The sequence below is a fragment of the Martes martes genome (genome assembly GCF_963455335.1).
Source record: "Martes martes genome assembly, chromosome: 10".
In the NCBI taxonomy this organism is placed as follows: domain Eukaryota; kingdom Metazoa; phylum Chordata; class Mammalia; order Carnivora; family Mustelidae; genus Martes; species Martes martes.
In genome coordinates, this window is record NC_137898.1 from 21,084,532 (window position 1) to 21,099,204 (window position 14,673).

General features: G+C 54.6%; 1 protein-coding gene across 2 annotated transcripts in view; it reads right to left on the bottom strand.

The window, feature by feature from the left end:
• The window catches only part of CD82 (CD82 molecule), a 49,969-nt gene that overhangs the window by 34,667 nt on the left and 629 nt on the right, over positions 1-14,673 (bottom strand). The window contains exon 2 of one of the 2 annotated variants that reach the window (XM_080816426.1): positions 5,586-5,650. The exons of the other annotated variant lie outside the window; for it this stretch is intronic. The gene's annotated coding sequence lies outside the window, so the exon portion shown is untranslated. The remainder of the gene's footprint in view (positions 1-5,585; positions 5,651-14,673) is intronic. 2 annotated transcript variants of the gene reach the window in all.

A 14,673-nucleotide genomic window follows, 5' to 3' on the forward strand; every position in this document is an offset into this window, starting at 1 on the left:
AGACAGGTGCTTGAGAACACAGTCCCTGGTACTGGACAATAACAATAGCCAGCGCTTAGGCCATGACTACTGGCCAGATTGTGTAAGTGCTTCATGTGGCTCGGTTCATCCTTGCAATGAGCCGACGAGAGGACGACTGCTTTGATCTCCAGTTTATGGGTGAAGAAAGTGAGGCTCAGGGTGGGAAAGGGACTTGCCCAAGGTCACAAAGACCGTAAAGCTAGGAGTTGAACCCCATGGTCCGACCCTCTGCTGTTACATGACATGGCCCGCAGAAACCAGTTTACAAATGGTCAGGTACTAAAATAGCCTCACCAAGGCCCAGACTGCATTCATTGGGTTCTACAGCCCAGTCTCTAAGCCCAGCCCACTGAAGACCTCCGGCACCACACGGGGCACCAGGGGTCAGCTTGCATACCCATCGCAGAGCCTGGCAGCTGGTGGTTAATAAAGGGTTAACATGTGGGCCAGGGCTGGGGTTCCCAAGACTGAGGGTGGGTGCTAACTGTGGGCCCCAGGGAGGCAACTGGGGCGAAGAAGGGGGCTCTAATCAGGAACCCCACATGGCATCAGGCAGGCCCTTCAATCATGGCATCCTCTCCCGAGGCACTGGGTTCAAGAAGAAAGAGAACGAGCAGCTGAGAGGCCACCTCCTCCCAGCAGCCTTCCCAGAAGACTCTTCTGCACAGACTCTCTCAGAGCACTGTCTGATGGCCCTAATTCTCTTGGCATGTGTAGTTACGGTGGGCATCAGACAGGGTGGGCATCAGACACATGGGGTCAAGCCCTGGCTCTGTCTGCCCCTGTTACTTGACTTTTCTGAGTCAGGGCTCTCTAGGGTCTCATACTCTCTCCTTCAGTCCTTCCCCCCACCTGCCTCTTCCCTTCTGTATACATCCCTGTCTCTGCCAGTGGCTTCCTCCCTGTGTCCAAGACCAGCTCTCAAGTCTCCTCCTCTTGCATCCTGAGAGCTTCTGACATCCAGGATGTCCCACGGCAACTGGCCAGCACACAGGCCCCCGGCTCCAGCCTAGTCAGCCTTCCCCAGGGCAGGCACCGAGCTCCAGGGAGGAGTGGCCTGGAGAAATCCATTTCCACAGCTGGCTGTGGGCATCTAAGGCCTAGATTCCCAGGCAGGGTAGGGGACACTGAAGCAGCCCAGATACCTAACAGCTGGTGCACAGCCTGATGGGTTTCCATCCCCACGGAGAAAGGGCTCCAGGCCTGTCGGGTCCTCTGGGATTGCCCAGGATCAGGGCCTGAGCAGCCTCAGCCAGGGTGCCCTTGGGTCTCAGCACTTCTGGAGACACTCTGGCTTCAGAGGTACTTGGAGGGCAGGCAGAGGTTGACTGGTAGGAGGCTGTTGTTGGGCGGGGAGTAAAAAGAGTAGCAGGAAAGGGCAGTGACCCAGACATAAGGAAAGAGAGACAGAATGACAGGGGTGGGCAACACAGAGAGAGATCCCAGGTGAAGGGAGCCTCCTGGGTATCCCCAACTCCAACCCACGGGCCTCCGGCCCTTTCAGGGCTGCACAGGAAGCCCCCAGGGGAGTCTAAGGCAAAAGCCACCCAGGAATGCAGGCCCTGCTCACCCAGGCAGGATCTGGCCCTGGGAGCCAGCCCAGCTCCGCCTCCCCCTTGCTCACCCCTCGCCTTCTTCTGTAGCCAGGAGAGCCTGCCTTCCCTGTGGCCTCCCTGAGAGACTGGCACCCTCCCATTCTTACCCACATTGTCCTCCCCCGACCAGTCATCAACAATGGCCCATCCCCTCCCCAGCACATTCTCCACAGCCTTGGCCTCCCCCAGATTCTGGGAGCACCAGGCAGAGCCCTGGGTGGAAACTGCCGCCCCCCCCCGATCACCCCTTCTGAGCAGGCTGGGTCTGAATCACCCAAAGGAGCACTGGAGCCACTCATGGACCCCTCAGATTGCCGACGGAGGCAGAGGACTTGACCTCAGCCAGCAGCGGCTCAGCCCAAATGAACACCCAGGTCCCAAACAGCCCCATGGGGTCCCCTAACTTGAGTCCCCAGGGCCCTTGGGAGGCAGAAGAGAGCAAAGGAGCCCAGCTTGCTCTACTCTGTAATCACTGCCCCTTCCTAAACCTTGGTTTCCCTATCTGTGCAATGGGGCAGGCCCTATGCCAGCTCCCAGAGTTCCTGGGGCCGGAATCTAGGACCGTTCACCCTGGAGACCTAGGGCTCTGCCATTTCCACCTCCTCTCAACCTGCTTCCCACTCCCATGCTAGGGCATGCCTCTGCAAGGCAAAACTTAGCCAAGAATGTGAGCACAGCCGAGAGGTGGGGAATGGGCGTGGGTGGAAAGGTCATGAGTCCCAGCTGTGGGCCTTGGCAAGCCCCCTTCCCTCTCTGGGCTAACAACAGTTCATTCCTACCTTACAGGGAGGTAGGAGATTTGAGGAATCAAAATGCTCTAACACAATGAAGGGAAGCACGTGATTTATTATCAGCGTGAGAAGGTTCCGGGCCACAGGGAATTGGGAGGAGGGGTATACAGACAGATAGACAGACATGGAAAGGAAAGGTGTTTGGCACTACAGGAAAGGGTCTGTGTCCCCAGTGGGCCCTAGGGGCCCCTGGCATTCCAAGAGTTCTCAGCATAAGGACCTGCAGTGACACCACCTTGGTCTCAGGCAGTCAGGCAGGGCTTCAGGCCTGGCCCCCCCCACCCAGGCATGCTGCTTCCCCCAGGTGACCCAGCACACCAGCACCAGAGCCAAGGGCTTAAAGGTCTGGTGAGCCTCCAGATGGCCAGAGAGAGAAGGGACTGTTTGTGATGCAGTAGGAAAGCAGACATATAAATCAGCCACGGCAGGCTGGACTCAAGGCTCCTAGGAGGCAGCCCTTGGGGCTTCGGGATACTGGGATTCCCACCCCTACCCCACCTCTACTGGGATCCCAAGAACAGAGAAGGTAGGAGTATCCCCCTTCTACAGATTGGGAAACTGAGGCTCAGGGAGGTACTGTGCCTGGGGTCACAACTTGGAACCAGCAGAGCCTGTTTAAACACATTTGTTTGCAGCTGATTCTGTCCTTCTGCCCAATCTGTCCCCTTTTATCAGCCTAGAACACCACCCAGGCTAGAGCAGATATAATGCAAGCCTTAGACCAAAGCCCAACCAGACACCTGCTCTAGGGTGTCAGGAGGGTGGAGGCAGAACAAAGCTTGAGCTGACTGCAGGGGAGGGAGGGACAGGCATTTCCTGAGTGCCTCGAACCCACTAGACATCAGGGGTTGGTGTTTTGCACGCTTTATCTCATGCAAGGCTCGCAAGTGGTCAGTGAGGAAAGTTGTGTTCTTATTTTTAGGAGATGGAAGCCAGAGGACAGAGAAGAGAGGAGACTTGCTCGAGGTCACAAAGTGTGAAAGCCACAGGTCTGAGGCTGACCCTGAGGGGGTCAGCCATCCCCAGCCCACACAGACCCATCACCCTGAGCCCTGCCAGCCTGGCAGACCCTTGGGGGGCTCAGACCCACAGCAGCCACAGCCCCTGCTCTGGGGGCTGGTTAACTAGCTCACCCAATGGACAGACCCAGAGACAGCGGAGTCGGCTGGGCCAACGTGCCACGGCTGGCCCCAGGGAAGACGGTGGCCAGAGCCGGGCCTCAGAGAATGAGGAAGACTCAGGTCAGGGGACAGGGGAGGAGGTGAGGGCATTCAGATGGAGCTTCGGGGCCCAGGCACCTCGGTCTGGGAGTCTGGAAGTTTCTGTACTGTTCGGGAGTATGGGAGGGCAGACACAATCCAGAGAGGAAGACAAGGGCTGAGGTAGGAGGCATAGCTGGGCCTGACCCCCTCTCCCTGGGCATTTGGGGCCCATCACCACCAGGGGTCCCAAATGCCCAGGCAGGAGCCCGTAACAGGGATGGCCCGAACCACCCTATCTTCCCTCCACAGGTTCGTGGCCCAGAGCGAGGATCCCAGTGCATTCCTTTTCTGGAGTCCCTTGCACCCCAAATCCACCAGACCCCGGGACCTTCAAAGCGGAGGCCGAGAATAGAGAGGAGGCTAGAGGTCCCCTTCCTCTCTAAGGAGGCAGCTTGGGGGCGATGGGCCAGGCTCAGGACAGGGAGAAAAGGTAAGAGGGGTTCCAGTCCTGGCTCCAGCACCTCCTTAGCTGTCGGATCCCAGGCATGTCACCCACAGCCTGTCATTATCTGTAAAATGGGCTCAGAAATAACACCCTTGCTGTCTACTTCACAAGGTGTGGGGAGGCCTGTGGGGGAAAAGTACGTGAGAAAATGTCCACGGCTAAAAGCTATAAAGCGTGTAAGGTATCATTAGCAGAAATGAGAACTCCAACACCCCGAGGAGGGGAGTGACTTCCCCAAGGTCACACAGCCAGGTGGCAGCACAGCACTGTGTGACCTGGGTCTCCAGATGGGTAGGCCAGGACCCTCCCCCAGCCAGACTGCGAGTCCCAGAGCAGCCGTACCCCTCTGGTGGACCCTCTTTGATGGGTGCAGCCCAGCCCCACCAACCCCAGCTCCTTCAGTCCAGGACCTGCTGCCACTCTAGATCAGGGACTCTGGGAACGGAAGCCCAGCTCTGAGCCCTGCAGCTGTGGCTTTGGGCACATTGCTACAGCCCTGGGACCCTCCACGTCCTCATCTGTAAAATGGGGGCCACTCGGTCACTGACACCATGGCTGCAAAGTGCCCAGGGTGGGGCCTGGCACATCTTAGCTGCCCAACAGAGGAGGGCTCTCTCCTCTTCCTCTGCTGTGCCTGCCTGACCACAGCCAGGCTTAGGCACACGTTTCCACGGCTTCCCAGAAAAATGCCCCGAACAATAACTGGGAATATAAATGGGCTGGAAACATTAGATCTTAGAAGAAGGGCACGTTACTGAATGGCTAGTAGGTGGCGGGGGGGGGGGTGGTGAGAATAAAAAGCAGAGCAAGACCCTGGTTCAGAGACAGTGTGGGGGACCCTCCCTCCCCAGCCCCCTCACTTGGGGTCCTCTGGGTCCCCCTCAGTGTTCACAGAATGCACCTCTGCCCCCGCACCAGACCCTCATGACAGAAGCCCAGAGTATATGATATAGTTTGGGGTGGGGGGTGTTGTTGAGGGGGAGCATGGAGAGGTGACAAGGCCGGGGTTTCTGATGGCTTTCAGGGCTAACTTGGACATGTTAGGTTCCCTGTCAGAGCCTCAGTTCTCCCTCCTACAAAATGGGGATGGTGATAAGCATCTTATCCTCTTGCACATAAATATATAATTGCACATCCTGGAAAAGCTGACGAGGTGGAGGCAGGGGGAAGGTGAGTTTAGGCCTCGCGCAAGCCTTTACCAGATGGGACCAATGGGTTCCTGCTGGGAGCTAAGATTCACCATACAGCCTCCAGTGGCCCATTCTACGCCTCCATTGGTTCTCCAATTGTAGTTCCCAGACCAGCAGCAGCAGCATCTCCTAGAAACCTATTAGCCGTCCACTTTCCTGGGCTGCCCCCTAGACCAATGGAATCAGAGGACTTAGGGGCATGAACTATGCGTTAACAAACCCTCCAGGAGACTCTGCCATATGTCAGAGTTTGGGAACGACCGCCCCCCTCCATGACCCACCTCCTACTCCAGACACACTTCCTCCCACGGACTCATCTTCTCATTCCTTGGCTCCCAGAAGGCTGCTGAGAAGGAAGGAGTCACCATGGAGAGAGGTCATTAAATACTAAAGAGATCTCATAATTAGTTAATGACACCACAGGCTCCTGGAAGGGAGACAGGAGGAGGGTCAAAAGTCAGATTCAGACTCTAGTTGAAGAGGAACAGCTCCCCATATCTGTCTTTTTCCTTTTGTCTCTTACCCGCGCCCCTGCCCTCAACACATATCCCAAGCACTGGCCCCTTTCCTTCTATGTGTTCGCTACCTAGCTCCTAGGGACACAGTACTCTCTCTCCTTAGTGGGGCTAGAGCTAAGTTTGGAGATACATTCTGGTGGGTATGGGGGAAAGGATTTTTCCCTGAGAACCGGTCCCTCGGACCATGAGTTTAAAAACCAGCTGACTAGAAAGCCACTAGGAATCTACTCCGTGGAGAGTATTAGATGTGAGCACAAGATATATGTATGAACAAGGCAGTCACTCTAGCGACGTGGGAGCTAATGAAAAATTCAAAATGGCCGAAATGTGCAACAGTAGGAGGATGCGAAACTGGGTCATGGTGGATCCACACAGTGTGATACTACAGGGCTGGGAAACGTGCTGAGGAAGAATATTGAATAACATGGAACAATCCTCCCTTTACAATGTTAACCCACTGTGGCAGCACAGGAAGTGGTTCGTGTGGTATAATCCCAACCGTGTGTGTGTGTCTGTGTGTCTGTGTGTGTGTCTGTGTGTACACCAAACTGTTCCCAGTACGTATTTCTGAATGGTTCTTGCTTCCTTTACATCGATCCCTTAACCTCTAAGGCTTTCCACAAAAAAATATTATGTCAGTAATTATAAAGTGTGTGTGTGTGTGTGTGTGTGTGCCCGTCCATTTGGTTCGGATGGAGAAGACGTTTCTAAACAGTTGAGAGAGATAGCCTTCCTACCTCAGAACCACCAGTCTGGGTGGCCTCTGCTACAAGGGGGACATGGCCTCTCCCAGGGATGTCCACATTCCATGTGGATGTCATCCCAGTGCACATGATCAGGACCATAAGTGGAAGCTAAGGGAGGATAGGTTTGCTCAAATTCTATAGCATTTTTTTTTTAAGAGTCAGATCTGGGGCACCTGGGTGGCTCAGTTGGTTGAGCGACTGCCTTCGGCCCAGGTCATGATCCTGGAGTCCTGGGATCGACTCCCGCATCAGGCTCCCAGCTCGGCAGGGAGTCTGCTTCTCCCTCTGACCCTTCCCCTTCTCACGCTTTCTCTCTCTCTCAAATAAATAGGTAAAATCTTAAAAAAAAAAAAAAAGTCAGATCTGTGCAGGGAAGAAGGACTATTTCTCTATAGCAGTGGCAGGCACAGCCTTCATTTACCATTCTCTGGCTTTTACTAAGGGGGCTTTCTGTGCTGAGCCCGCTGCTAGGCCTTTCACCCATACCCATTACCTCATGTAACCCTCCCGCCAGCAAGCCACGGGAGAGGTACCGCTATCATTCCCCAGTTCACGGATAAGGAAACCAAGGTTCTGGGCGGTTGAGAAACTTGCCCAAAGGTGAGCAGATGCTGGGAGGAAGAGCTGGCCCACACCTAGGTGCCCTACTTGCAGCTTGCCCCCGGGGGACTTCTGACACGCAGGGTTTGAAAAGCACGCTCTACAGTGTCGTGGCAAAAGAGGAGCCTGCCGCTCACCCCGCCAGGAGAGGGCGTGGGCAGAGAGGACGGGGATCAGGGGGCCTTGCCGAGAGCTTCTCAGTGTTCAGTGCAAGTAGACCCACACATCCTGCCTGCCTCAGTTACTCCCCCGCTGTGTGGTCAGAGAGGTCGGGGAGGTGAGCTGTCGACGTGACCCACAGGGACCCAAGGACTAGCCGCCCACTCACTCACACAGGACCTCAGACAAACCAATCCTCCTGCAGCCCCACGGACTTTTTATTTCCTCTACACACCACAGCATCTCACCGGGTCCCACGGCAACAACATTCCAATAAACCATCTCCTAAACCAGTGACTGTGAAAGTGATTTTCCAACCGTAGTAGAATTATTCATTGTTACCATTATTATTAGCAATGACAAATTAACACTTATTGAGTGCTTACTGCTTACCTGACATCATTCCAAGTGCCTTCTACTTATCAGTGGAACGCATATTGCCCTCTCCACTTGTTTCCCTAAGGAGGGACCTCTACCAGGAGAACACCTCTAGTCTCGCTCCGCCTCCTCCCTTACTTCCTGGACCCCAACAGAGGCTTCTGTGATTGGCTCGTCTCGAAGACGCACTGGGCATGCTCGGCGGGGCAGGCAGCCTTCCATCCCGGCTGTCCTCCGCTCCTACCACCTGCTCCTGCAGGGAGGCTGGACTCTGTCCAGCGCTGCTTGTGACCGGACAGGTAATTCTGCCAGTTCGGCGGCAGACGGTTGGAGAGCCCTCTGGGCCCCGGATCTAAAGCCGTGTTCTCCGGCCAGCTTTCTCAGTGTTGATGCTTCCTGTCCGAGCCCCATCTCTGTCATCTGTTTCCATTTGGTTCCAAATTCAGAAGAAGGGGTCTCTCTAAAACCTCAGCATATGTTAAGATCGTTTAATCCTTATAGCGTGGCCCCGAATTAGAGATTATTATCATCTCTATTCTATACAAGAGGAAATTAAGCCCTCTGGAGTCAAGGACTGTTGAAAAGCTTTCTAGGCAGGCAGCGCTCAGGGTGTATCCCCCGGGGATGGAAGTTGGGATGACACTCCCAACTATATCGGACTCTTGTCTCCCAGGCTCTGAGGCCAGTGGACATAGCCACTGCTTCCACAGACACTCCCTCTATCTTTTGATAAAAGGCTTGGCAATTGATACTCACATCAAACCAACACCCAACCCCTTTGGGTACAAATATGATTGATCAACAAAAAAAACCAGACTGTGATCCCGAGTTCAAATAATATCTTTCTGCTTAAATATGTATAGTAAGTTTCTCCATAGCTTTACTGTATAAGTCCATTCCTTCTTTCGTGAGCATAAGACTATGGAATCATTGCAGGAGATTCAGAAAATTGAGGAAGGAGGAAAAAATAAAGGTCTGTAATCTGATCTGTATAATCCCATTATTATATATTTAAATGTACTTATTCATCTACTTTTCAGCCTGGAGTACAGTTGTGGGGTGGGGGAAGCTCTGCTATTCTGTGTCTACAGAGCCCCCATGGGGGAACCAGGACCTGCCCACCTACAGTGGCTGGCTGTCTCGGTACAGGAGATGGACTGGGCACCCAGAGTCCTCTTTCTGAATAAATCCCTGAGACTGGGGGTGCCTGGGTGGCTCAGTGGGTTAAAGCCTCTGCCTTTGGCTCAGGTCATGATCCCAGGGTCCTGGGATCGAGCCCCGCATCAGGCTCTCTGCTCAGCGGGGAGCCTGCTTCCTCCTCTCTCTCTCTCTGCCTGCCTCTCTGCCTACTTGTAATCTCTGTCTGTCAAATAAATAAATAAAGTCTTTAAAAAAAAAAATCCCTGAGACTGCCGGCTGTGACGTCACGTGTGCCTCATTTACAAAAGTCAATTGCAGCAAATGCAGGATAACAGTTTCTAGTTCTGTAGCCCAAGAAAGGCTGTGACGTGTCCAAGGTCACAAGGCAAGTAAAGGACAGGCTAGGGTCTCCCGATCCCCACACTCAGGCTATTCACCAAGCTTTCCTGCTCACCCCCAAAGAATGAAATCCTGCTTCCTCTTAATAATAGCAGCACTACCAAAACCAGCTGAAATACATATATGTAGCACTCGCCATGTGCCAAGCACATGTCATAAGTGCTTCATATATATTAATTCACATCATTCTTGGGGCGCCTGGGTGACTCGGTCGTTAAGTGTCTGGCTTCAGCTCTGGTCATGATCCCAGGGTCCTGGAATGGAGCCCCGCATCGGGCTCCCTGTCCCTTTCCCACTTCCCCTGCTTGTGTTCCCTCGCTCACTGTGTCTCTCTCTGTCAAATAAATAAATAAAATCTTAAAAAAAAAAATCACATCATTCTCAACAGCCCTATGAGGTAAATACTATTATGATCCCCGTTGTGGAGGCCGAAACGGATGTGCAGAGGGGCTAAGACACTTGCCCAAGGTCTCACCCAGCAAGCAAGTAGCAAAGGCAAGAATCACCTTTAGGCAGTTAGGTTTGGGACATCACTTGCGGTTCCTTCCCAACTTGGGCCAACCCCAGCTGGTCCCCAGGCAGGCTTCTGGAGCACTGACTGCCTGAAGAAGAAAACCACCTTAGAGGCTCACCTCCCTAGACAAAGTCACTCTGCAACTTCACATCAGATCCAGGATGTGAACCCAGAATTCCGAACAGACTCCAGCGCTTCGTCCACTTTCCTACATTGGTTCTAGAAGCCTAGGTTCAGAAACAACCACTTCTTTCCCGGATCCCCCCTCAGCACAACAAAGAAAGTCAGGCACAGGGCCCGAAGAAGAGTCAGAAGCCCCCACTGTGGGGAAAGAAGCCAGAGGGGACAGTGAGGGGCCTCCCAGAGTGACACATCCAGTGGTGTGCAAAGAGACGATCAGGGATGGGCCTCCCAGAGGCCTCCCATTTCCCCAGCCTGAGCCTGTGCCCTCAGAGGACAGTAGCACCTTCCACAAATAACGCAGCCAAGCCAGGGTTCACGAAGGGCCAAAGTGGACCCTTCACCAGGCTGGAGCTAGAGGAAGTTGAGCTGTTCCCCTCTCAGGAGGGGAAAGGCCAGGCCTCACAAGGGAAGCTGAAGCCCTGACCGAAGCAGTCCCAGGCCAGCCAAACCATTCTTGCCTCCCTGGTCCCAGGTTCCAGGAGCATGATGGGCAGGCCTGAAGGGCAAGGCATGGGCATCTAGACCAGGCTTCCCAGCTCCACCTTTCCCAAGGAGTCGCCAAGGATCTGGCACGGAGCTGGGTCCTGCTGGGCCATCCCGAGGAGAATCACTTACTTATTCATTCAACTACCATTTCCTGAGAGCCTGCTGTGTACCAGGTCTTGGGCCAGGAATCAAGGATACAGAGATGGACAGGGCAATCCCTGCCTGCGAGGGTTCATGGAGTCACTCCATATGCCACCAAAGAGCAGCAGGAGAGTAAAATACTCAGTGCAGACAAGCACAGAGGAAGGGAGAGGGAAAGGAAGGGTTTAGAGAAAAGCTGCCATCCACGTTCAGACCTCCTTGCCCTCAGAAAGCCTGGGGTTGCACTGGGGAGGCACATGCCCCGGGGAATGCACTTTTTGTTCTAAGCTCATGTCATCCTATGGGGCTGTTCCCGTTACCCAATTTACAGATTCAGAAACTGAGACTCAGAGAGGGTCCAAAGCTGGGAAGGGCAGAGCCAAGATTCTAGCTCCAGAGTCCAGCTGTCACCATGCTCTACCATCTCCCTGATCCGGCAGACAGGCAGAAGGTAGGTAAGGCGGCTTCAGGTGGAGTAAGCAAGGGTAAGGTAAGGAGGTGGTCTCAGCTCTCGTCTGTGTGAGAGGAATCACCCAGTCCACCTGATGTGTGTGTGTGTGTGTGTGTGTGTGTGTGCATGCGCGCACACATGTGCTCACATGGGCTCTACTTTACAAACAACAGATTCCAGGCCGCAGAACTTCCTAAAAGCCAAGGAAAGGAACAAAGCGCCACAGAGAAGGGAAGCCCAGAGAGGAGAAGGAACTTACCCGAGGTCACACAGCCTATAAACAAAGGAGCCGGAACTAATTCCAAGAACGAGAACCCAAGGCCTCTTCTCTCCCGCTCAGCTGCTTCTCCATGTCAGCACAGAGTGAATCAGCTGCTGACAGGAAAACCAACGTGTAGGGGGAACCCCAGGGGTGAGTCAGGAACCAGCCAGCCCCCAGACACCAACTGGGCCGGTGACAGAGGCCCCGAGCCTGTGGTTGGCCTCCTCACAGGCAGCATCGGGGATAGGGTGAGGGGAGGAGGGAAGCAACACATACCACAGTGCTCATTGTGTTTACCTCTGGGCTTCCCTCCTGGCTCCTTGGATCCAGGCTTAGAGGAGGGGAAGCCGGTGGGCAGGGCAGCTCCTGCTGAGATGAAACAGGCCCCCCAGCCCTGGCCCCATCCTGTCCCACAGAGGGGCCCAGGCTCTTGCCTCCCTCCCACCTCTCGCTGAGCCAACTCCTGACTGTTTGATGCTCTTGATTAAACCCTAACCGCCCCCTCTCAGCTTCCCCTGGGGTGGAAGAAGTGGTTATAACGGTCTGGAGTAAAGGGTCAGGGCCAAGCCAAAACCAGGGGGTGCCAGCTGGCCCCAGGTGCTCCAAATCCACGGGAATGTTTGAGGCTTGGGTCTGCTCAGCCTCGGGCCAGGAGGGGGCTGTCTGGTCTTCAGGTGGAAGAGGGTTGGGTCCTCAGGCTGGGGAGGTATGAGGGGGAGGGAGAGCTTCTAGGCAGTGGCTCAAAAGTCTGAAGCTGAGAGAGAGAGAGAGAGAGAGAGAGAGGAGAGAAAGGAAGAGAGAGAGACGGGACTGCCCCACATTGCAGAAACTTGAGAAGAGCCAACCAAAATCCACACCCCCACACGTGGGAAATTTGTGTTCCCACCGCCTAACCTTTCACCCCAGCCCTCCTTGGGCTGTAGCCAGGAGGGGGAGAGCCCCAGGCACTTCTCCCCATCCACCCTGCTCTCAAACCCACCGCTGATTGGTGCAAGCTCCCACCACTTGCCCAGATGTCCCCCCCCCACCACCCCCCGCCCCGTAGGCAAGCACAGGGCCTACTGGGCAGCTTCGTCCCTACCACTCCATAGCACGCCTCACCCTCCCCAGCACTCTGAGCCCCTGCTAGGCACCAGGGTCGAGGTTAGGTGGGGGAATATGAAGAAAAATAGGGCACACATGGGGATCCTTCCTCTTCTCGCCGAGTCACCCTGGCTCCCCTCCCACCCCTCTGATGGCACCTTGTCCTTCACTCCCAGCAGCAGACATCCCCAAAAGCCCGCAGGTCCCTCCTTCCCCATTACCACAGCCCTGGGATCCTTCTCCCTTGACCACTGAGTCCCTCACCCCAGCACATCTGGCAAACTGGTTTCCTAAAGCGCCCCTCTGAATACGTCACTCCCCGGCTCAACAACCTTCAGTGGCTCTCACTTTCTGCAAATCAGATCCAAACATCTCACCTTGGCATTGAAGGCCCTCCATGAGTTGATCCAGCTTACCATCCCCCCCTTCACAGCCCTGCTGAGTCCCAGTTCTTTGGCCAGACTGATCAAACTAGCAGTTTCTTAAAAAGTCCCTGAACACGGTGACCTCCTGCTTTTGCTTAGGTATTTTCCTCTGCCCAAAACTGTCACTGCAGCAGGGGAAACCTTCCCAATTCTTAAGATCCACCCCAAATTCCACCTCTTCCATGAAAGTTCCCTGTAATACTTTTTTCATTGATCTCCTGTCAGGGTCACTGGTATCCCTTCCCAGACAGTAAGCAACTGAAGATGGGGGCAGTGTGTCATCCTTTGTCATGCGTCATGTGGGCTGGAGGGGTGGCGGGGAAGACTTCCAGTATTTGCTTCCTAACTACTCTTTGAAATGAACATCTTCTCCTTCACCAACCCCGTACCCCCCCCCATCCCCTGCCATAGGCCCCACGCAGTGACCCTCTTCCTCCCCCACAACACCACACTCTAATCTTGGGCTGTTCACATACTTGGACAGGGGAGACTGAGGCCCCAAGCTGATCCAAGCCCAATCGGGACTGGCTCCTGGGAGTCCAGGAGCCCCTTACCCTCTGCCCTGGTTCCTCTAGTATCTCACTGCTTCTAAGCACCCTCTGCTCCCAAAGGCACACACACTGTCTCCTCCCTATAGAGCAGGCTTCAGTCACACTCTGTCCCATACTACTTTCTAGCTGGTTCCAGAGTGTTCCAGGGTTCATCTCCCCAGGACATTCAGGGAACCGACATGCAGCACCCCCGGTCTCCTTCGGTGCCCAGCCTTGACTGAACAGGTTAACAAGTGCCCACATTGACCCTCACTTTCACCCCAAGCCAAGTGTTTAGTGGAATAGCTGGCTTCCAGACACCAGAGCATTACAGACCCATGAAATCTCATCTGGCTCCAGGCCCTGGGCGTGTGTTATCTTCCCCAGCAGGGGCATGATGGGGGTGGGGGAGCCTTACTGTCAGCAGCCCCAAATGAGGACAGAGCCCAGGTCTGTCTAGGTGGTCTCTGTATCCCCTAGCTCCCTTTCATATATAGTAGGTGCTCAGTAACCATTATGACTGGACAACCACCAGCCCCAAGTGTTATGACAGAAAACTCAGCCACACTTTGGTGCAGATGACACACTCCCCAAACGTGAAATGGACAAAGTGATGCAGGTGGCAGGTGGCAATTTCTGGCACTCACAGGGTCAAGAATGGCTGCAGCCTGCTCTCCAAAAACAGGCTCATTCCCAGGCAGGAAGCCAGTCCATCACCTGCCTGCCTGCCTCAGAGCAGCTGTCATATAGCGAGGGCTCACTGGGTGCCTGACGCCTTGCTAAACACTGTATATGAATTACTCTCTTTAGTCCTCGCCACTGCCCTGGGATTCTGCCAGGACTCCCATTTTACAGATGCAGAAGCTGAAGCTTGGAGGGAAGTGCAATCCTAATCAGTTTGGTCCCAGAGCTTCAGATCGTGTCCACTGAATGAGGCCGCCCAGCTGCTATGGCCCTGACACAGAGCACCCACTAGCACCAGGAACAGAAACCTCCAGGCCAATGAACTAACCCTGAGCATGCAGCAAGAGCCCTGGGCCCCAGGCTTGACTCTGGACCCAAAGTTTGTAGGGGTTTTCCCCTTCTCTCCCCGCCCCACCAAGAACTTGTCCCCTGGTTTCCAACCACCGCCTCCCAGGCCAGGTCACCTGGAAATGCCCCAGGAAGGGGACAAAAGCCCCTGCTGAGGATGTGGTCTGAAGTATTACTGGGATCTCAGTGTTGGGGGGAAGGCAAGACTGACGTTTCCTTGCTTTACGCTGCTTCCCCGGGGCTTGTGGGTTCAAGCCCCGTCAGAGAAACTAGTGTGAACTTTAAAGTACTTCGCTTAACTCTAGGGGAACGTTCCCTTGGC